The sequence below is a fragment of the Erinaceus europaeus genome, chromosome 3, assembly GCF_950295315.1.
Source record: "Erinaceus europaeus chromosome 3, mEriEur2.1, whole genome shotgun sequence".
In the NCBI taxonomy this organism is placed as follows: Eukaryota; Metazoa; Chordata; class Mammalia; order Eulipotyphla; family Erinaceidae; genus Erinaceus; species Erinaceus europaeus.
Genome location: NC_080164.1, coordinates 9353813 through 9374413, shown reverse-complemented (window position 1 = coordinate 9374413; position 20601 = coordinate 9353813).

Sequence of the window (20601 nt, the reverse complement as noted above, 5' to 3'; positions counted from 1 at the left end):
CATTGGCAACATTGCAAATGCTTTTTTATTGAGACCCCAATGAGAAGCAGGATTAAACTGTGTGAATGGAATTGCGCAGAGGGTCTGTAACCCCCCCCCCCATACCCTTCACTGTCGGTTCTGAGGACTCAAACTTTCTGTTCTACATTCTCCATGGCTGCATGTGGAAGCTTTCTTCCCAGTTTGGGGAACTGCTGTTGTTTATACAAGCTGATGCCTCTGAGCTTTGGTGCTATAAGGGAGATGCTCAAGGAATTGCTTGGAGGTTTTGGGAGGGCTGTGATTACTGATCTTAAGATGGCAAAGGCTTTTGGAGGGCCTTGCAGGGTGAGGGGGAGCACAGTAGTCAGCAACATGGCGTGACCCAGGGAGGGAAGCCTGGCACAGTGGTGGATACAGAGCCATTGAGTGGCAGTAAGGGGATCATAGATTGAGAGAATAGGTGCCCTGAAGTCGTAGAAAGATCTTAGCCCTTTTCCCAGCTGTGATATCGTCTCCTCAGACAATAACTTGGGTCCACCTACATATCAGATGTCAGGCTCAGGCAAAAACTAAAAGTCATGGGCCCTTTGGAATATAACTAAAATAGTCCTACTAGCTGCTTCCAAAATGGAGACCCCAAATCTTCATATGCAATATTCTTGGCTTTAGGTTTATGATTAGTCAACAATGTGTTAGGCTTTATATGCTAACTCTCTTCTCAGCTACTATGTTCCAGATGCTAACACGATGCCAATCAGACTTCCCTGCACAGTCAACCACACCAGTGTGTCCTGGAGCCTCGCCTCCCTAGAGCCCCTGCCCCACTAGGGAAAGAAAGAGACAGATTGGCAGTATGGGTTGACCTGCCAATGCCCATGTTCAATGGGGAAGCAATTACAGAAGCCAGATCTTCCACTTTCTGCTCCCCGTAATGACCCTGAGTCCATACTCCCAGAGGGATAAAGACTAGGGAATCTAGGGAGTCAGTGGTAGCACGGTGGGCAAGTACAGGTGGAAGGATCCCAGTTCGAGCCCCCGTCTCCCCACCTGCAGTGGAGTCACTTCACAGGCAGTAAAGCAGGTCTACAGGTGTCTGTCTTTCTATCCCCCTCTCTGTCTTCCCCTCCTCTCTCCATTTCTCTCTGTACCATCCAACAACAGCACCACCACCAACAACAATAATAACAACAACAATAAAGCAACAAGGGCAACAAAAGGGAATAAATAAATATTTAATAAAAATAAAAAGAAAGAAACATTTTAAAAAAAGAATAGGAAAGCTATCAGGGGAAGGGATGGGATACAGAGTTTGGGTGGGGGAATAGTGTGGAGTTGTACCCCTCTTATCCTATGGTTTTGTCAGTGTTTCCCTTTTATAAATAAAAATTAAAAAGAAAGAACTGAACGTGTCCCAGTATTGTGTGGTGGTGCACTCAGTTTGTTGTATGCTTTACATTGGTTTGGTCTAGCTCTCCCCCCGCCAGAAAAATTGGTTTGGCCCTTGCTAGTTTCACAGGCCCGCTTGTCCCCACCCCAAGGCAACCCCTACAGAGTCCCAGAGTTCTTGGCACTGCCGTGTGAGGAGAAGGATGCAGGAGAGAGCTGTGTGGTGATTAGTTTGGTTTAGTTTATGAATCGTTGTTCGTGAATAAAGATATACAGCTTCCCAGCCCAGCCGTGTGTCCCCAAGTCTCTGTTCACCACCGTGAAGCTAGCCCGGCCTGCTGGAGCCCCCGAAACTTTAACAACAAATGGCGCCCAATGTGGGGCATGAACCCACGACCCTGAGATTAAGAGTCTCATGCTCTACCGACTGAGCTAGTCAGGCACACCTAGGGTGTGTCTCCATCTTGAATGGGTGTAACAAAAGGTTAAATAGACTTGTTGATATGTAAAACTCTTGATTACCTTCTCTATTAGAAATAGTATATTACACAATGGCTATGCTAATGATTTTCATGCCTGAGGTTTTCTTTCCTTGATTCTTATGTCTACCTTTTCACATTCTATTGTTTAAACTTTAAACAACTTTAAAATCATTCTAAAAAAGACTTCTAATTATAATAGAGTTATCAGTTGTGGTAACCTTCTAACCTGCTACAAGTTTTGTTTCATAAGTAAGTGAATTGCAGCTGTCAAGCTCTCTACAGAAAAGCAGAATTCTGATGGCTGACATTCCCCATCGAGACAGACGTACAACAATTCACCCCCTGGCAATTCTTCAGTGGACATCTGCTTTAGACTTCTATCAGACTCACTGGTACACCTCGGACACTTTGCACAAAACTAGCAGCTTCCCTTATGCTGCTGGGTTTCTCTAAGACTGACTGCAGCCATGCCTTGGGACTCTAGGCCTCACCCTCCCCCCATGCTAGAAAATGCCCATCGAGGCAAGTACGCCCCCCAGAGGCAGGAAATGTTTTTTTATTTTTAAGCTGATAAAGTTTTGCCCAGAGGCAAAAAATGGCCCCCTCAGGCCTTCCCTTGGCAGCACACTGGTTCTTGTTACTCGCTTACATGTTTCTCCATGTTTGTGCCAGTTTCTTTTTTAAAAATGCCTGTACGATATAGGTTTCTGTTCACCCCACACCCCTGATACTGTGGTCATTTAGTTAAAAAGAAAAGGGGGGATTGTTGTATGCTTTCCATTGGTTTGGTCTAGCTCTCCCCCCGCCAGAAAAATTGGTTTGGCCCCTGCTAGTTTCACAGGCCCACTTGTCCCAGCCCCAAGGGAGCCCCTACAGAGTCCAGAGTTCTTGGCGCTGCCGTGTGAGGAGAAGGATGCAGGAGAGAGCTGTGTGGTGATTAGTTTAGTTTATGAATCGTTGTTCGTGAATAAAGATATACAGCTTCCCAGCCCAGCCGTGTGTCCTCGAGTCTCTGTTCACCACCGTGAAGCTAGCCCGGCCTGCTGGAGCCCCCGAAACTTTAACAACACGGTTGAACATGTCACCATGAGCAAGGACCCGGGTTCAAGTCCACCATCCCCATCTGCTGGTTGAAGAAGTATGGTGAAGCAGTGCTGTGGGTGTTTTTCTTTTTTTCTCCCTTTTCCACCTCAGTTTTTCTCCTTCTCTACACAATAAGTGAGGAAATAAATATGTATTTTTTCATTTTATTTGATAGGACAGTGAGAAATTGAGAGGGGAAGGAGAGATAGAGAGAAAAAAAGACACCCATAGACCAACTTCACTATTTGTGAAGCGTCCTCTCCCTTGCAAGAGGGGAGCAGGGGCTTGAACCCTGGTCCTTGTTCACAGTAATAGTTATAATCATCTCAGTGCACCACCACCTGTCCCTCATAAATAGAACGTATTTTAAAAATTCAATAAACTTATTAAAAAAAAAGAAAAGAAAGGGTGTTCCCCAGCTAGTTCTGGAAGTCTTAGCCTGGTGTGTTGTGTTGTGGTGTGTGTGTCGTGTGTGTGTGTGTGGTGTGTGTGTGTGTAGTGCGTGTGTGGTGTCTGTGTGTAGTGTATGGTGTGTGTTGTGTGTGCGTTGTGTGTGGTGTCTGTGTGTAGTGTATGGTGTGTGTTGTGTGTGTGTTGTGTGTGTTGTGTGTGTGTGTGGTGTATGTGTATGGTGTGTGTGTGTGGTGTGTGTGTGGTGTGTGTGTGGTGTGTGTGTATGGTGTGTGTGTGTGGTGTGTAGTGTGTGTGGTGTGTGTGGTGTGTGTGTGTGTGGTGTGTGTGTATGGTGTGTGTGTATGGTGTGTGTGTATGGTGTGTGTGTGGTGTGTGTGTGGTGTGTGGTGTGTAGTGTGTGTGGGGTGTGTGTGGTGTGTGTGTGTGTGGTGTGTGTGTATGGTGTGTGTGTATGGTGTGTGTGTATGGTGTGTGTGTGGTGTGTGTGTGGTGTGTGTGGTGTGTGTTTGTGGTGTGTGTGTGGTATGTGTGTGTGTGGTTTGTGTGTATGGTGTGTGTGTGGTGTGTGTGTGGTGTGTGTGGTGTGTGTTCGTGGTGTGTGTGTGGTGTGTGTGTGTGTGGTGTGTGTGTGGTGTGTGTGTGTGGTGTGTGTGTGTGGTGTGTGTGTGGTGTGTGTGTGTGTGGTGTGTGTGTGTGGTGTATGTGTGTGGTGTGTGTGGTGTGTGTGTGTAGTGCGTGTGTGGTGTCTGTGTGTAGTGTATGGTGTGTGTTGTGTGTGCGTTGTGTGTGGTGTCTGTGTGTAGTGTATGGTGTGTGTTGTGTGTGTGGTATGTGTGTGGTGTGTGTGTGGTGTGTGTGTGTGGTGTGTGTGTGGTGTGTGTGTGTGGTGTGTGTGTGGTATGTGTGTGTGGTTTGTGTGTGTATGGTGTGTGTGTGGTGTGTGTGTGTGGTGTGTGTGTGGTGTGTGTGTGGTGTGTCTGTGTGTGTGGTGTATGTGTATGGTGTGTGTGTGTGTGTGGTGTGTGTGGTGTGTGGTGTGTGTGTGGTGTGTGTGTGGTGTGTGTGTGGTATGTGTGTGTGTGGTTTGTGTGTGTGTATGGTGTGTGTGTATGGTGTGTGTGTGTATGGTGTGTGTGTGGTGTGTGTGTATGGTGTGTGTGTGGTGTGTGTGGTGTGTGTGGTGTGTGTGTGTGGTGTGTGGTGTGTGTGGTGTGTGTGGTGTGTGTGTGTGTGGTGTGTATGGTGTGTGTGTGGTGTGTCTGTGTGTGTGGTGTATGTGTATGGTGTGTGTGTGTGTGTGGTGTGTGTGGTGTGTGGTGTGTGTGGTGTGTGGTGTGTGTGGTGTGTGTGTGTGGTGTGTGTGTATGGTGTGTTTGTGTGGTGTGTGTGTGGTGTGTGTGTGGTGTGTGTGTGGTGTGTGTGTGGTGTGTGTGTGGTGTGTGTGTGTGGTGTGTGTGGTGTGTGTGTGGTGTGTGTGTGTGGTGTGTGTGTGTGGTGTGTGTGTATGGTGTGTGTGTGGTGTGTATGTGTATGGTGTGTGTGTGGTGTGTGTGTTGTGTGTGTGGTGTGTGTGTGTATGGTGTGTGTGTGGTGTGTGTGTGGTGTGTGTGTGGTGTGTGTGTATGGTGTATGTGTATGGTGTGTGTGTGTGGTGTGTGTGTGTGGTGTGTGGTGTGTGTGTGTGTATGGTGTGTGTGTGTGTGTGTGTGGTGTGTGCGGTGTGTGACCGTCCAAGCTGTGTCTTGTGGAGGAGGGAGTGAGACTATCCAACCTCATGCTTAGCAAGTGAAGCAGAGCCGAGGGAGTTCCTTCTGACAAACATAATCAGTGATGAAAACTCACACCATGGGCCCTGCAGTAGCCATGTAGAGGAGAGAGACAGGAGAGGAAGAAAGAGCAGATGATAAAGAAGAGCGAGGTCTCAGGGCAGGTCTGAAAGTTCGGAGATGACAATGTGCAGGAACCCGGTTCAGGTCCCCACCTGCAGGGGGAAAGTTTCATGAAAGGTGAAGCAGGTCTGCAGGTCTCTCCTTCTCCCCCTCCCCTCCCCTCCCTCTCCTCTCCCTCTCCCCTCCCCTCCCCTCCCCCTCTCCCTCTCCCTCCCCCTCTCCCTCCCCCTCCCCCTCTCCCTTTCCCTCTCTCTCTTTCCCTCTCCCTCTTTCCTTCCCCTCCCCGTCTCCCTCCCCCTCTCCCTTTCCCTCTCCCCCTCTCCCTCCCCCTCTCCCTTTCCCTCTCTCTCTTTCCCTCTCCCTCTTTCCTTCCCCTCCCCCTCTCCCTCTCCCTCTCCCTTTCCCTCTCTCTCTTTCCCTCTCCCTCTTTCCCTACCCCTCTCCCTCCCCCTCCCTCTCTCTTTCCCTCTCCCTCTTTCCTTCCCCCTCCCTCTCTCCCTCCCCTCTCCCTCTCCCTTTCCCTTTCCCTCTCTTCCTCTTTCCCTTTCCCTCTCTCCCTCTCCCTCTTTTCCTCTCCCTCCCCTTCTCTCCCTCTCCCACTCTCCCCCTCCCACTCTCCCCCTCTCTCCTCCCTCTCTCCCTCTTTCTCCCCCCCCTCTCTCCCTCTCCCCCTCTCTCCTTTTTGTCTTCCTCTCAAATTCTTTTTGTCCTTATCCAAAATAAATAAATGGGGGATTGGGTGGTGGTGCACCCAGTTAAGTGGCCACATTAGCATCTGTAAGGACCTGGGTTCAAGCCCCTGCTTTCCATCCAGGGGCTAAGTTTTTCAAGTGGTGAAGCAGGTCTGCAGGTGTTTCTTTCTCTCATCTATCTCCTGTCCCCTCTCTCTGTTTTATCTAATAAAAATAGAAAGACATTAAATAGGGAAAAAAATTAAAAGGCTGCCAGGAGTGGTGGGTTCAGTAATTCTGGTGGCAATTAAAAAATAAAATAAAAAGGGGTGGCAGCACAGTGAGTTAAGTGCACATGGCTCTGAGTGCACAGAGGGGCACAAGGGTCCCGGTTCGAGCCCCCAGCTCCTCACCTGCAGGGGAGTTGGTTTACAAGTAGTGAAGCAGGTCTGCAGGTGCCTATCTTTCTCTCCCCTCTCTTGCCTTCCCCTCTTCTCTTGGTTTCTGTCTGTCCTATCCAACAGCAACAGCAGCAATAGCAACAATGATCACAACAACAAGGGCAACAAAATGGGAAAAATGATCTCCAGGAGTAGTGAATTCTTGGTGCAGGCACTGAGCCCCAGCGATAACCCTGAAGGCAAAATAAATGACTAAAATAAAAGAGCAAAATAAATGAATAGTCAATGAGGAAGACTGAGCTAGCTAGCAGCCAGGGAACCAGGAGGGATGGAAACCTTCCCCAGTTCAGTCCACTGCTGAGAAGATGCCCACTCACAGAGCGACGTTATAGCTGTCACTGGGGGCTTGCTACGGACAGCTAGAGGCTTGTTTTGAGTACAAACTCTGGAAGGTTTCTGGGGCACTGTGCTGGTACACACAGCCCTGGGAATCGAACTCCAGACCTCACACATGGCATTCTTTCTTCACCCCTGAGCCATCTCCACCGGCCTCTCCTGCGGGGCCAAGAGTATTCTTGTTTCTGTGCAGGCTCAAGCCAGTTTGCTCTTGCAAACACTTAGCTACTTATTTCCTAAGAACACTGATGTAAACCACCCCCCCCCCCCCCGTTTCTTTTTTAACAATCCTTCCGCAGAAACCTCATGGCTAAATGTTCTACCCAACTGGTTTTGGGTGGGCTGAGCTTCAATGAATCAGAAACAGAAACCCAGATTTGCCCTGGGGATTCTCATTTTGCTGGAATCAAATATGACTGTGCATCCCAACAGCCTTTCCTGAGAGAGGAGCGCAGCTGGGCTCTGAGCTCAGACGCCCCCAGGAGCACCCTGGAGCTCTCCTGCCTCTGACCCCCACCCCTCTGGCCTCTCCCTTCTGCCATGTGGATCTGCTCAAGACTCTGGCGTTGACTTTGGACTTGACTGTCCCCTGATGTGAGCAGTGCCAGCCCCCCCCCCCCCCCCGCTCCAGAAGAAGGTGGGCTTCTGGCCCTCCTTAGTGGCTACCCCCCTTTCTGCCTCCTCTCCAGGAGGGGTGATCTGGGCACAGGCTCTTGTTGCCTAGGAAATGCTACCAGCGCTCTCTCTGTTTCTCTCCCTCTCTCTGTCTCTGTCTCTCTTTTTCTATGTGCGAGCCTCTGGTCTCCACCTGCAGGGGAAAAGTTTTGCAAGTGGTGAAGCAGTGCTGTAGGAGTTTCTCTTCTCTATCTACCCCATTCACTCTCGATTTCTGACCGTTTCTATTCTCTGAATAAATAAAGATAATAAAAACTATTTAAAAAAATGCTACCAGCTCTCCTCCTGCCCCCGCCCTGTCTCACGAAGCAGCCTCTCACAGAATGACCTTTGCTGCAGACAGACACCTTCAGACAACCTTCCCTGCTTCCTTCATAGAGGTGTGTCTCCTGGGTCTAGGTTCTTCCAGACTGGTCCTTGTACTTGGCATACTGATTTTACTTGCTTCACTGGGGCCTTGGAGGTGTGTGTGTGTGTGTGCGTGTGTGTCTGAGTGTGTTTGTGTGTGTATGTATGTGTGTTTGTGTGTCTCTGTGTTTGTGTGTCTTTGTGTGTGTTTGTGTGTGTTTGTGTGTGTCTGTGTGTGTTGTGTATGTCTCTGTGTGTGTTTGTGTGTCTCTCTGTGTGTGTCTGAGTGTGTTTTTGTGTGTGTCTGTGTGTGTTTTTGTGTGTGTTGTGTGTGTCTGTGTGTGTGTGTGTGTGTGTGTGTCTGTGCGTGTGTTTGAGACCAGCTCTGGCCCCTGCCGTCCACACAGACTGCACACTGGGAGGCAGCAGATCAGAAAAGAAGGCCAAGCTGAGTGAGTCTTAGATCTCAGCGGTTCTCTGAGATTCTGATTCATTAGGATCCGAGATCCCCCCAGTGAAATCTCACTATCTGTAGCGTTTCTAGGGGCACAGCCATGCCAAATGTGGAGCTTAGAAGATGACTGACAGTCGGGGTCTGGCAAGTGGCACAGTCAGCTGAGCGCACAGTGAACCATGCACAAAGGCCTGGGTTCAAACCCTCCACCTCCCACTCCTTACTGGCAGGGGGAAGCTTCCCAAGTGGTGAAGCAGGTCTGCACATGTCTGTTTTTTTCTCTCCTTCTCTCCCCTTCTCTCTCAATTTTTCACTGTTCTAGCAAATAAAATGGGGGGGGGGGATGGAGAAAAGCAAGATATGCCTTCCGGAAGCGGTGGGTTTGTAGTGCTGGCGCTGAGCCCAGTGATAACCCTGGTGTAAAAAAAAAAAAAAAGACTGATGTCATCTTAGTGACTTTTAAAAAAGATTATTATTGGATTGAGACAGAGAGAAATTGAGAGGGGAGGATGGAGATAGAGAGGGAGAGAGACAGAGAGATACCTGCAGCCCTGCCTCACCACTCTGAAGGTTTCCCTTTGCAGGTGGGGACCAGAGGCTTGAACCTGGGTCCTTGTGCACTGTGATGTGAACACTTAACCAGGTGTGCCACTGTCTGACTCATCATCTGTGTGACTTTCAAGTTTCCTTTCTCTGCCCTGGCCAGGACTGGGAGTTTTCCGTAAGAGGGTTTCTGTTCTGTAGGGAAGAAGGGTTAGTTAGCACAGTGGGTAGCGAGAGCTGTTGGAAGGCAGGGCTCCCATCCTGTTCCCCCAACAATCCTGAGAGGTTCCCACATAGGTTTGGAAGGTCAGGCCAGGTCAGTGACTGGAGGGAGGTGAGCTGTGTGCTGGTGGTGGCTCAGGGTACAGCTGACTCAAAGCCGAGTGCTGTGTCCCCAAGCAAAGCCACAGCTATCTTGAAGAATGACTTTATGGGCTCTGAGTCTCCGTCGAGTTACTTTTCAGCAAGAAATAAAGCAGTACTGATAAGGACAGGGCTGCCCGCCCTTCTCACAGGACCGGCTTTTGCCCCACTGGGTAGATTAGATGGGGAGACAGACTTGGAGGTGGGAGGCTGCCCACGGAGTGGAGTCAGAGACAATGGTCAGCCCTGAGCCAACACGACCTCAGAGAACAATAGCCCTGGCCTAATCAGCCCCAGGAATAATGAACACATATATATATATTTTCTTGCCATCAGGGTTATTGCTGGGACTCGGTGTTTGCATGATGAATCTACTGTTCCCAGTGGCCATCTCTCGTTCTCCCCCCCCTATAGATAAGACAGAGAGAAACTGAGAGAGAAGGGGGAGCAAGAGAAGAGCGACCACCAATAGCCCTGCTTCATGAACTGCTCATGAAGTGTCTCCCTGCAGATGGGGCTGGGGACTTGAACTGGGATCCTTAGGCATGGGGCTGTGTGAGCTCAATCAAGTATACTACCGGCCTCCTCCCTCCCACCCTGCAGGAGTATTGTGAGGCCAGAGCCACAGCACACCGCTGGAGGCTGACTCATATCACCTCTCGGGAGTCTGTGCTGTCCCTGATTTGGGCTGATGTGGGAGCCCCCAGGGCCTGCTGGGGGCCAGGTATAACGGGAATGGGGACTGGTGCTTTTAAGAGAGGACAGTAGGGGGCCAGTGCTCAAGGACCCGGGTTCTAGTTCCCTGTCCCTACCTGCATGGGGGAGGGGTGATGTTGGGCAGTACGCCAGCTTCCCCCTACTTAACTCTGTGGTCTATTTACATAACCGGTTACCTAAGAACCGCCCTGCCTGCAGGGCACTGGTTTAATCTCACTGGTTCACACTCTCTTTTTGCTCCGTCGTAGCTACATCACATCCTGTTTCCACCCTACTTGGCGAGTATAAATACAGCTGCTCTTCTGATTAAACACACTTGGAATTGCCTTCTGGCTCCGAGAGTCCCAGAGTCTCTCTCCTGCTGATCCCTCTCCCACGCAGCAGCCTAGGTTGGCTCCAGTCAAGTTCTCTCCAACCCAGAGAGCACTTGCTCAGGAAGAAGCTCCCTCAGGCTATCCCGGCAGGGTGAAGCAGTGCTGTAGGTCTCTCTCTCTCTCTCTCTCTCTCTCTCCTCTTTCTTCCCCTTCCTTCCTGGTATATCCTATGGAATGAGACATACTCATCCAAAGACACCTATGCAACGGTCTGTAATAGTAGCCCAAACACGAAACCAACCCAGGTGTCCAACGTCAGATACGTGAAGAAGACAGTTGTGATATAACTTCACAATAGAATACTACTTGGCTTTAAAAAATGGTGAAGTCCCCTTCTCCAGCTCTCCTTGGAGCTTGAAGGAATCATGTGAAGTGAGATAAACCAGAAAGAGAAGGATGAACATGGGCAGAACTTAGGAATCAAGAACAGAAAGGGAAAACACAAAGTGAATTTGCACTGGTGGTGTATTGAACCGGAGTAAAGGACTCAGAGGAAGAAGGGCAGGGAGAGGCTGGGGAAGGGGGCTTTCAGGTCCTGGTGCCTGAGGGTGAAAAAAATGCCCCAAGTGAAAGTGAAAGTGTTTTATAGACCCTGTCACAGTGAGATGAGAGTCTGAGCCATGTGCCAACAACTGTATTGCAATCCACCCCACCCACATAAAGAAAAGAGATCCAAAGAGCCAACAGATAAATACAAATATTAAAAAGAGGGAGGGAGGATGCATAGATAGAGAGAATAGTTGCCTTACAGATTCAGGGCTTGGTGACTCAGTGACACAAGAAGTTCAGGGGGGGAGCCCAGGGCCAGACAGCGTCCATGGGTTGCTCCTGCCCCAGGCACCTTTCCTGCGTGGACCGTGGCATTTGTCCTTTGGGTTGTCTGTGTGTGGAACGTGGCAGCCCCAGCCTGGTCCCCCTTAGCTCAGGGACAGGGGGATGCCGGAGGTGGGGCTGGAAGTCGAGGAAAGCTCGGTCTTCAGGAAAGGAAGCTGCGTTTAGATGGCAAAACCACTCCTACTGCGATGCTGGCCAGAACCGTGTCCTACCACACACCTGAACCACAGGGGAGGCTGGGAGGGAAGGCTCCCCTTGGCAGCTTGGGAGCACAGAGCGGCCAGTTGGAATCAGGTGGAAACAGCAGAGAAATCCAGAAGGCTGTGGTGTGTCAGTCTGTGAAGGAATGATCCCTGCTGGCCTTTTGTAACATCTGGAGCAGTGAAGAGACTCACACACTCTGCACTCATGAAGGCACACACTCACTGAGGGGACTCACTTCACACTCATTCTCACTTCACACACACATACACAACACACAGACACAATGAAGGAACTCACTTCACACTCACTCTCACTTCATGCACACACACAACACACAGACATAATGAAGGGACTTCACATTCCCACTTCACACACAGACACACACACACACACAGACACAACACAGACACACTGAAGGTACTCACTTCGCACTCTCCTACTTCACACACACACTCACTCACTGAAGGGACTCACTTCACATTCACTCTCACTTCACACACACACACACACACACACACACACACACACACACACACACACACACACATACACACAACACAGACACACTGAAGGTACTCACTTCACATTCCCACTACACACACACACCACACAAACACACACAACACAGACACATTGAAGGTACTCACTTTGCACTCTCCTACTTCACACACACACACACACACACACACACACACACACACTCACTCACTGAAGGGACTCACTTCACACACACACACACAAAACACAGACACAATGAGGGGACTCATTTCACAGTCCCACTTCACACACACACACACACACACACACACACACACACACTCACTGAAGGGGCTCACTTCACACACACACACACACACACACACACACACACACACACACACACACACACACACACACCACAGACACACTGAAGGTACTCACTTCACATTCTTTCCCATTTCACACTCACATACACAACACAGACACAATGAAGGGATGCATTTCACACTCCCACTACACACACACACACACACACACACACACACACACTGAAGGGACTCACTTCACATTCACTCTCAATTCACACACACACACACAACACAGACACAATGAAGGGACTCACTTCACATTCCCAATACACACACAAACACACACACACACACACCACAGACACAATGAAGGGACTTACTTCACAATCTCCTACTTCACACACACGCACACACACACACACTCACTCACTCACTGAAGGGACTCACTTCACATTAATTTTCACTTCACACACACACACACACACACACAACACAGACACAATGAAGGGACTCACTTCACATTCCCACTACACACACACACACCACACACACACACACACACACACACACACACACACACACACACACACACACACACACACTGAAGGTACTCACTTCACATTCTCTCCCATTTCACACTCACATACACAACACACAGACACAATGAAGGGACTCATTTCACACTCCCACTTCACACACACACACACACATTGAAGGGACTTACTTCACACACACACACACACACACACACACACACAAAAGGGACTCACTTCACACTCATACACACATTCTCTCACGCCCACTCACACTCACTCCACACACACATTCTCTCATGCCTCACACTCCACACTCACACACACATTCTCTCATGCCCACTCACACTTACTCCACACTCACACACACATTCAATCACACCCACTCACACTCACTTCACACTCACACACACATTCTCTCACGCCCACTCACACTCCACACTCACACACACATTCTCTCATGCCCACTCACACTCACTCCACACTCACACACACATTCTCTCACGCCCACTCACACTCACTCCACACACACACACATTCTCTCACGCCCACTCACACTCACTCCACACACACACACATTCTCTCACGCCCACTCACACTCACTCCACACTCACACACACATTCTCTCACGCCCAATCACACTCACTTCACACTCACACACATTCTCTCACGCCCACTCACACTCACTTCACACTCACACACATTCTCTCACGCCCACTCACACTCACTTCACACTCACACACATTCTCTCACGCCCACTCACACTCACTTCACACTCACACACACATTCTCTCACGCCCACTCACACTCCACACTCACACACACATTCTCTCATGCCCACTCACACTCACTCCACACTCACACACACATTCTCTCACGCCCACTCACACTCACTCCACACACACACACACACATTCTCTCACGCCCACTCACACTCACTCCACACTCACACACACATTCTCTCACGCCCACTCACACTCACTCCACACACACACACATTCTCTCACGCCCACTCACACTCACTTCACACTCACACACATTCTCTCACGCCCACTCACACTCACTTCACACTCACACACATTCTCTCACGCCCACTCACACTCCACACACACACACATTCTCTCATGCCCGCTCACACTCCACACTCACACACAATTCTCTCACGCCCACTCACACTCACTCCACACACACAAACATTCTCTCACGCCCACTCACACTCACTCCACACTCACACACACATTCTCTCACGCCCACTCACACTCACTCCACACTCACACACATTCTCTCATGCCTCACACTCCACACTCACACACACATTCTCTCACACCCACTCACACTCACTTCACACTCACACACATTCTCTCACACCCACTCACACTCCACACTCACACACATTCTCTCATGCCCACTCACACTCACTTCACACTCACACACATTCTCTCACACCCACTCACACTCCACACTCACACACACATTCTATCATGCCCACTCACACTCACTCCACACCCACACACATTCTCTCATGCCCACTCACACTCACTCCACACTCACACACATTCTCTCACACTCACTCCATGATCACACACACATTCTCTCATGCCCACTCACGCTCCACACTCACACACACATTCTCTCATGCCCACTCACACTCACTTCACACTCACACACACATTCTCTCACACCCACTCACACTCACTCCATGATCACACACACAAACATTCTCTCACGCCCACTCACACTCACTCCACACTCACACACACATTCTCTCACGCCCACTCACACTTCATACTCACACACATTCTCTCACGCCCACTCACACTCACTCCACGCTCACACACACATTCTCTCACACCCACTCACACTCCACACTCACACACATTTTCTCACGCCCACTCACACTCACTCCACGCTCACACACACACATTCTCTCATGCCCACTCACACTCACTCCTCTGCTTGCACAAGCAACACTGTGAAGGCACATGCTGCCACACACTCCTCACTGCACATGCACACCCACACGCTCTCTCACACGCCTACGCGCTGCAGGAGCTCACACTCCACCCCACCCATGTACTTGCACACGTACTCACTCACTCAGCCACACTTCCCCACTCACCAGGGCCGTCGGGTGGGTCTGGGGGCCACGGCCCTCCAGGGTCCCCAGCAGGGGCAGGTTTTGCTCCTACTGTGAGCCTGGAGCTAGGTCAGGAGGAGAGCCAGGTGGCCTTTGCAATTTGGAAACCCATCTGTGTAGACCCCCAGACATTCTGAGGATAAAGGGCAGGCCGAACTCCTATGCATGCTTCAAAGCCCACTCTGATATGCCCTCCAGTCACTCTCTTCCTTTCCTGTGCCTCCAGGCTGCTGGTGGACATAGCACTGGGTCGCACTCTTTGTCCTGTGGGATAAGTCGACTTCCTGGCCTCTCCTCCCAGCCGGCTCCTTAAATGTCTTTTACCGGTGTCCGTAGGGTGCAGGGAGGTGCTCAGTGACCTGTAACAGAGCTGATGTTGCCCCCCCAAGGAGCTGTGGGGTGCCACCCCTTCTCTCCAGCCCCCTGGGGCTGCTCTGCAAACCCCATGCCCCTGTGCCTGGGCCTTGCTGTCATCCACCCTGGCTGACACCCCTACCTGGGGGGAGGGTACTAGCAGACACCATCAGGGGCAGGGGGCAGAGGTGGGCTCCTGAGGCTGCATGGAGACACAGAGCGGGGTTCTCCCCACCCCCATAACCCACACGCACCATTCCCAACTGTCCTCTGCGTGAACCTGGCACAGCCTTTGAGTGTGTCCTATAGAATAATATTGAGAGAACGAACAAATCAGTGGCAGAACCTTCTGAGATTTGCCTAATTGCAACTTAAATTGTTCCCATATTGGAAATTACATGGCTAAGATGCCTTTTGGGGAACTGAATATTAGGAGCCCAGGAAGGTCAGCCAACACTGAGTTGCTGGTTTTTTTTTTTTTTTTTCTTTCTTCCTTCCCCCTCCATGAACTCTTAACGGAGACATTTTCCTGCAATGAGACATGGATAGGTTGACTCGAAACAGATTTCACAATTGCTTTATCCAATTTTGGATGACTTAATTCGGCGATTCTGGTAACCCTCTTTAATCAACCTCACATCCGGGGACTGCTAAGGTCTCAGGCACTTTTGACAGGATGTCAGGGAAACAGTCTTGATGACAGAGGGGACCATGGTCAGGTTCTGCCGAGCTTGAGGGTGGCGGCTGAGGTAGGACATCCTGGGGATGGCTGTGAGGGTCTCAGCAGGGTTTTCCATATCTCACACCTTTTGGGGTTCTGTCCAGAGACTGTGGAAGGAAGATGGCTCCAGTCTGATGCTTGTTGTGAAGCCTGTGGTCTCAAGATTTCTGACACACATACACACACATACACACACACACACACACACACACACACACACACTCTCTCTCTCTCTCTCTCTCTCTCTCTCTCAGTGAGTGCCCTGAAGTGAGATAGGACCCTGGTCCAGTTCTTTAATGCTCCCAGAATCTCTTCCAGGGAGACTGTCACTGTTTAGCATTTTAACTTTACAGTGGCTGATTCACACTCTTTCTGTGAGGGGTTTAGGGGAAAGTTCTCCTCATTTCACTAGTGGGGCAGCTGAGGGTCCTGACATGGATTCAGTGCTGTATTTCCTTCCTTCTTCCTTTCTTCCTTCCTTCCTTCCTTCCTTCCTTCCTTCCTTCCTTCCTTTATTCTCTTTCTTCCTTTCTTTCTTTCTTTCTTTCTTTCTTTCTTTCTTTCTTTCTTTCTTTCTTTCTTTCTTCCTTATTGCCACTAAGGTTATTGCTGGAGTTTGGTGGTTGCACAAGGACTCCACTGTTTGTGGTGGTTGTTTTTTTCTCTCTTCTTTCTCTTGATGAGAGAGAGAAGAAAGAAAAAGAAACACCTGCCACACAGCTCCCTACAGGTGGGGCCTGGGGGCTTGAACCTGGCTCCTTGAGTATGGCAGATGTGTGTGCTCCACTGTGAGCTTTCAAGAAAAGTCTGTTTTTATTTTTTTCTAGTGAGGTAGGGTTCTGGAGAGGTGGGGTTTTGGAACACACTGGTGAAGTCCATACTCCCAGTAGGATAAACAGGGAAGCTTCCAATGGAGAGGATGGGACATGGAACTCTGGTGATGGGAACTGTGTGGAATTGTACTCCTGTGATCTTACAATCTTGTTAGTCATTCTTAAATCACTAATAAAGAAATAACAACACTCATTCTGTGAAGGTAGCTGGACATCAACAATAATGGTGAGTGACGTAGCAGATAAAAGCATGGGAGGGGGTCAAGCAGTAGCACCACGGGTTAAGTGCACATAGTGCCAAGCACAGGGACTGGCGTAAGGATCCCAGTTCGAGCCCCCGGCTCCCCACCTGCAGGGGTGTCGCTTCACAGGCTGTGGTGAAGCAGGTCTGCAGGTGTCTATCTTTCTCTTTCCTCTCTGTCTTCCCCTCCTCTCTCCTTTTCTCTCTGTCCTATCCAACAATGATGACATAAACAACAAAAACAATAATAACTACCACACCAATAAAACAACAAGGGCAACAAAAGGAAAAATAAATCATAATAATGATAAAAAAGCATTGTTGTTCCAGCCATGCAGTCTCCAGTGTCCTGCAGGAACACGTCAGTAGACTAGGGCAGATGGTGCATGGTGAGGCTGGAGAAGCAGACAGAGATGTTCTGGGAGTTGCACGGGGTACAGAGCCAGTGCCATCTGGCAGTGGGCATCTGAGATGAGGCCAAAAGCTCCTTCCCAGTGTAGCTTCTCCTGCTGGACATCAGTTGGCAGGGCCATTGCCTCAGGGTCCCTGTAACGGAGCCGAAAGCCCTAGATCAGAACATTCTAGAACAGAGCCTTGTCTCAGGCCAGTGGGTATCCCCACCCACCACCAGCACAGCCTGGAATGGAAAATGCCAAAGGGCTATTCTCCACCGTGTGCTTGGCATCTCAGGCAACTCTGCTTGGGGAAAAAAATCTGAGGCCAAAAGCTCCCTTCCAGTGGACAGGAGGAGCAGTAGGCTTGTCTACATATGACACTCTGTCCATCACATTTCTGCCTTAATGATGTCTTCTGATTATATGGGAAGCCTTTTCTCTCAAGTGCAGTTGGCTGATGGAGGGGTGATTTCTGAAATGAGTTCTGGTTGCTCAGATAATCTGGCAAAGAGACACTGGGGACAGGGGCCGGGTTTTGGGCCCTCCCCCTATCCCTCACCCCCACCTGCAGGGGGGAAGCTTTGAGAGTGGTGAAGCAGTGCTGCAGGTGTCTCTCTGTCTTTCTCCCTCTCTATCACCCCCTTCCCTCTTGATTTCTGGCTGTCTCTATTCAATAAATAAATATTAATAATAATAAAAAGACACTGGGACTAATTTGTGACCTGGGGTTGGCCCAGAGACACGAGACCCCTTCAATTCTAATTTACAGATGGGTAGACAGAGTTAGCACAATGCACTGAATCCTTTCTGTTGCCTCAGACAGTAGCCCTGGGTCTGATGCCCTCTTGTGGTCCCAGACCCCTCTGTGCTGAATTCAGCCCACCACACTGCTTGTGCTTATGACCAGTCCTCACACCCCTTTTGTCTAGGTGATATTTGACTGGGGTGAGGGGGAGCTCAAAGTAGGAGCAAGAACCCCAAAGGCCCTGTGAGCAAAGTCATGTGTGCTGGCAGGTGCTGGCATGAGTTCAAAACCAACAAAGATGGAGGGAGAGGTGGCTTAGCCATAGAATATAGGCCCTGTGTGTCAGGCCCTGGGTTCAATCCTTGGCAGTGCATGAAATAGGATAAAAATACGCAACAGGTCCTAACCTTCCTCCTTAATTATTTATTTTCACTAGGACTCTGCTCAGCTTTGGTTTATGGTGGTGTGGGAAATTGAACCAGGGACTTTGGAGTCTCAGGCATGAAAGTTTTTCTGCATAACCATTATGCTGTCACCCACCCCTCCAACCTTTCTATCTCATCAAAGGGGACTCAAATTCATTTCCTTGCCTCTGCACACAAACATAGTCATCACTCTCTGAGCAGTGGTCTGACCACTCTCACCTGCTCCATCAGCTTGCAGGCTCTCCACTCCCTTGGAAGCTGCTGTCAAATGCTTCTGAATTCGCAACACTTCTGACTGCTGTGTCTTCCTTTCCCTGGGCTAGTGTATGCCTCTCCCTGGGGCATGACTTACAGCGTAGGCCAGCTAGAAGGAGCAAAGAGGAACTGAGACAGGGTAAGCTTTGAAACTGCTTGTATTTGCCATTTTCAAGTGACCTGTTTATCACTGAGATGGAGAGAGGCAGCCAGAGCAGAGCCCTGACGTGTAACACCGGGGATCAGACTCAGGACCTGATGTTTCTTAGTCTTGTAGTGCACTGCCAAGCTACTGCCCCAGTCACGGCTCCTCTTACCTCCCTTCCCCTTCTCTCCCCTCCTCTTCTCTCTTCTCTTCACTTTCCCCCTCCCCTCCCCTCCCCTCCCCTCCCCTCCTCTCCCCTCCCTCTCCTCTTGTCTCCTCCCTTCCCCTCTCCTCCCCTCAGTCTCCAGCTGTCCTTCTCCCTCTCACCAGGGAAACCACCTGAACATGGTTTCTGACTGGTATCAACACCTGCATCTCTGATAATTTCTCTATGGCTACCTCAGCCTCTCCCATCATGAACCAGTGTCCTTCCAGTCATAGCAGTGACAGTGCCCACAACCCAGGGACCTTTCTTTGGCTATCAGTTTGCTTCAGTGCATTGAAACACTGCAGACTAGAATCTAAGCCTGGACAGTAGGAGGATTTGATTGACAGAAGCAGGGTGCCTTCAAGACATTTTTTTGCTAAGGACAAAGGAGTTGACATTTCACTCTGCGTTGCTGAGTCTTGTCTTAGGAGTTTCTGTGCTAAATATGAATAGACATGGGCCCTAGGTCAGATTGATGGGGTTAACAGTTAATGGTATTCATATACCTTGCTCGTGTTTGGGAGCTATTCTGACCTAATCCAGCTTTCTAGGCCTTCTCAAATCTGACACTATCTTCCCAGACAATACTTTCAGTTCACCTGCATGTTAACTATCAGGCTCAAGCAAAAATTACTGAAGCCATGGGCCACATGGAATATACCTAATATAGCTTTCCTAGCTCATTCCAATAAAAAGTTCCCTAATTTCATTGGCTCTATTCTTGTTTATTAAATAATTTGTCCTGCATTCTATCTTACCGCCTTTAAGCCACCAAGTTGCAGATGCTACCATGATACCACCCTGACTTCCCTGGGCAGATGACCTCACCAGTGTGTCCTGGAACTTCACTTCTCCAGAGCCCTACCCCACTAGGGAAAGATAGAAACAGGCTGGGGATATGAATTCACCTGCCAATGTCCATCTCCAGCTGAGAAGCAATGACAGAAGCCAGAGCTTCCACCTTCTGCACCCCATAAAGAATTTTGGTCCATGCTCCCAGAGGGATACAGAATAGGGAAGCTTCCAATGGAGGGGATGGGACATGGAACTCTGGTAGTGGGAACTGTGTGGGACTGTACCCATTATCTTACAATCTTGTTAAATATTACTAAATTACTAATAGAATATATGTATTATGTATAAAAGAAGGAGATTCTCTTTTCCTCTGTCATCTTCTCTCTCATTCTCTGAAGGCAAATTCATTCTTTGAGCCATTAGACTTCTGAGACTTTCCCCCCAAGCATGTCTGGATTCTTTGGCTGGCTAGAGCTGGGACCCTAGCTTTATGGCCCAGAAGGAACTGAGCTCAGAGATCTTGGAACACTGAAAGCCTGGCCCTCCCTACTCACTGTTGGGAGAGGAGAAGAGACCCCACTAAGATGAGGCAAGCGTCCTTCCTTCTCTGCTTGGCTCATGCTGTTGGAGACAGTCTGGGGAGTGGGGTTCCATGAACCTGCTGCTTCCCTTCCAGGATAGTACTTTTAGCATTCCTGCATGTCTGCCTGTCTTCTGGTCTACCACTACAATTTCTCACTCACCTGGACACACAACATGGGCAGGAAGCAAATACACCAAAGCTCACGTTGGATCGCCCTCTGGGAAGCT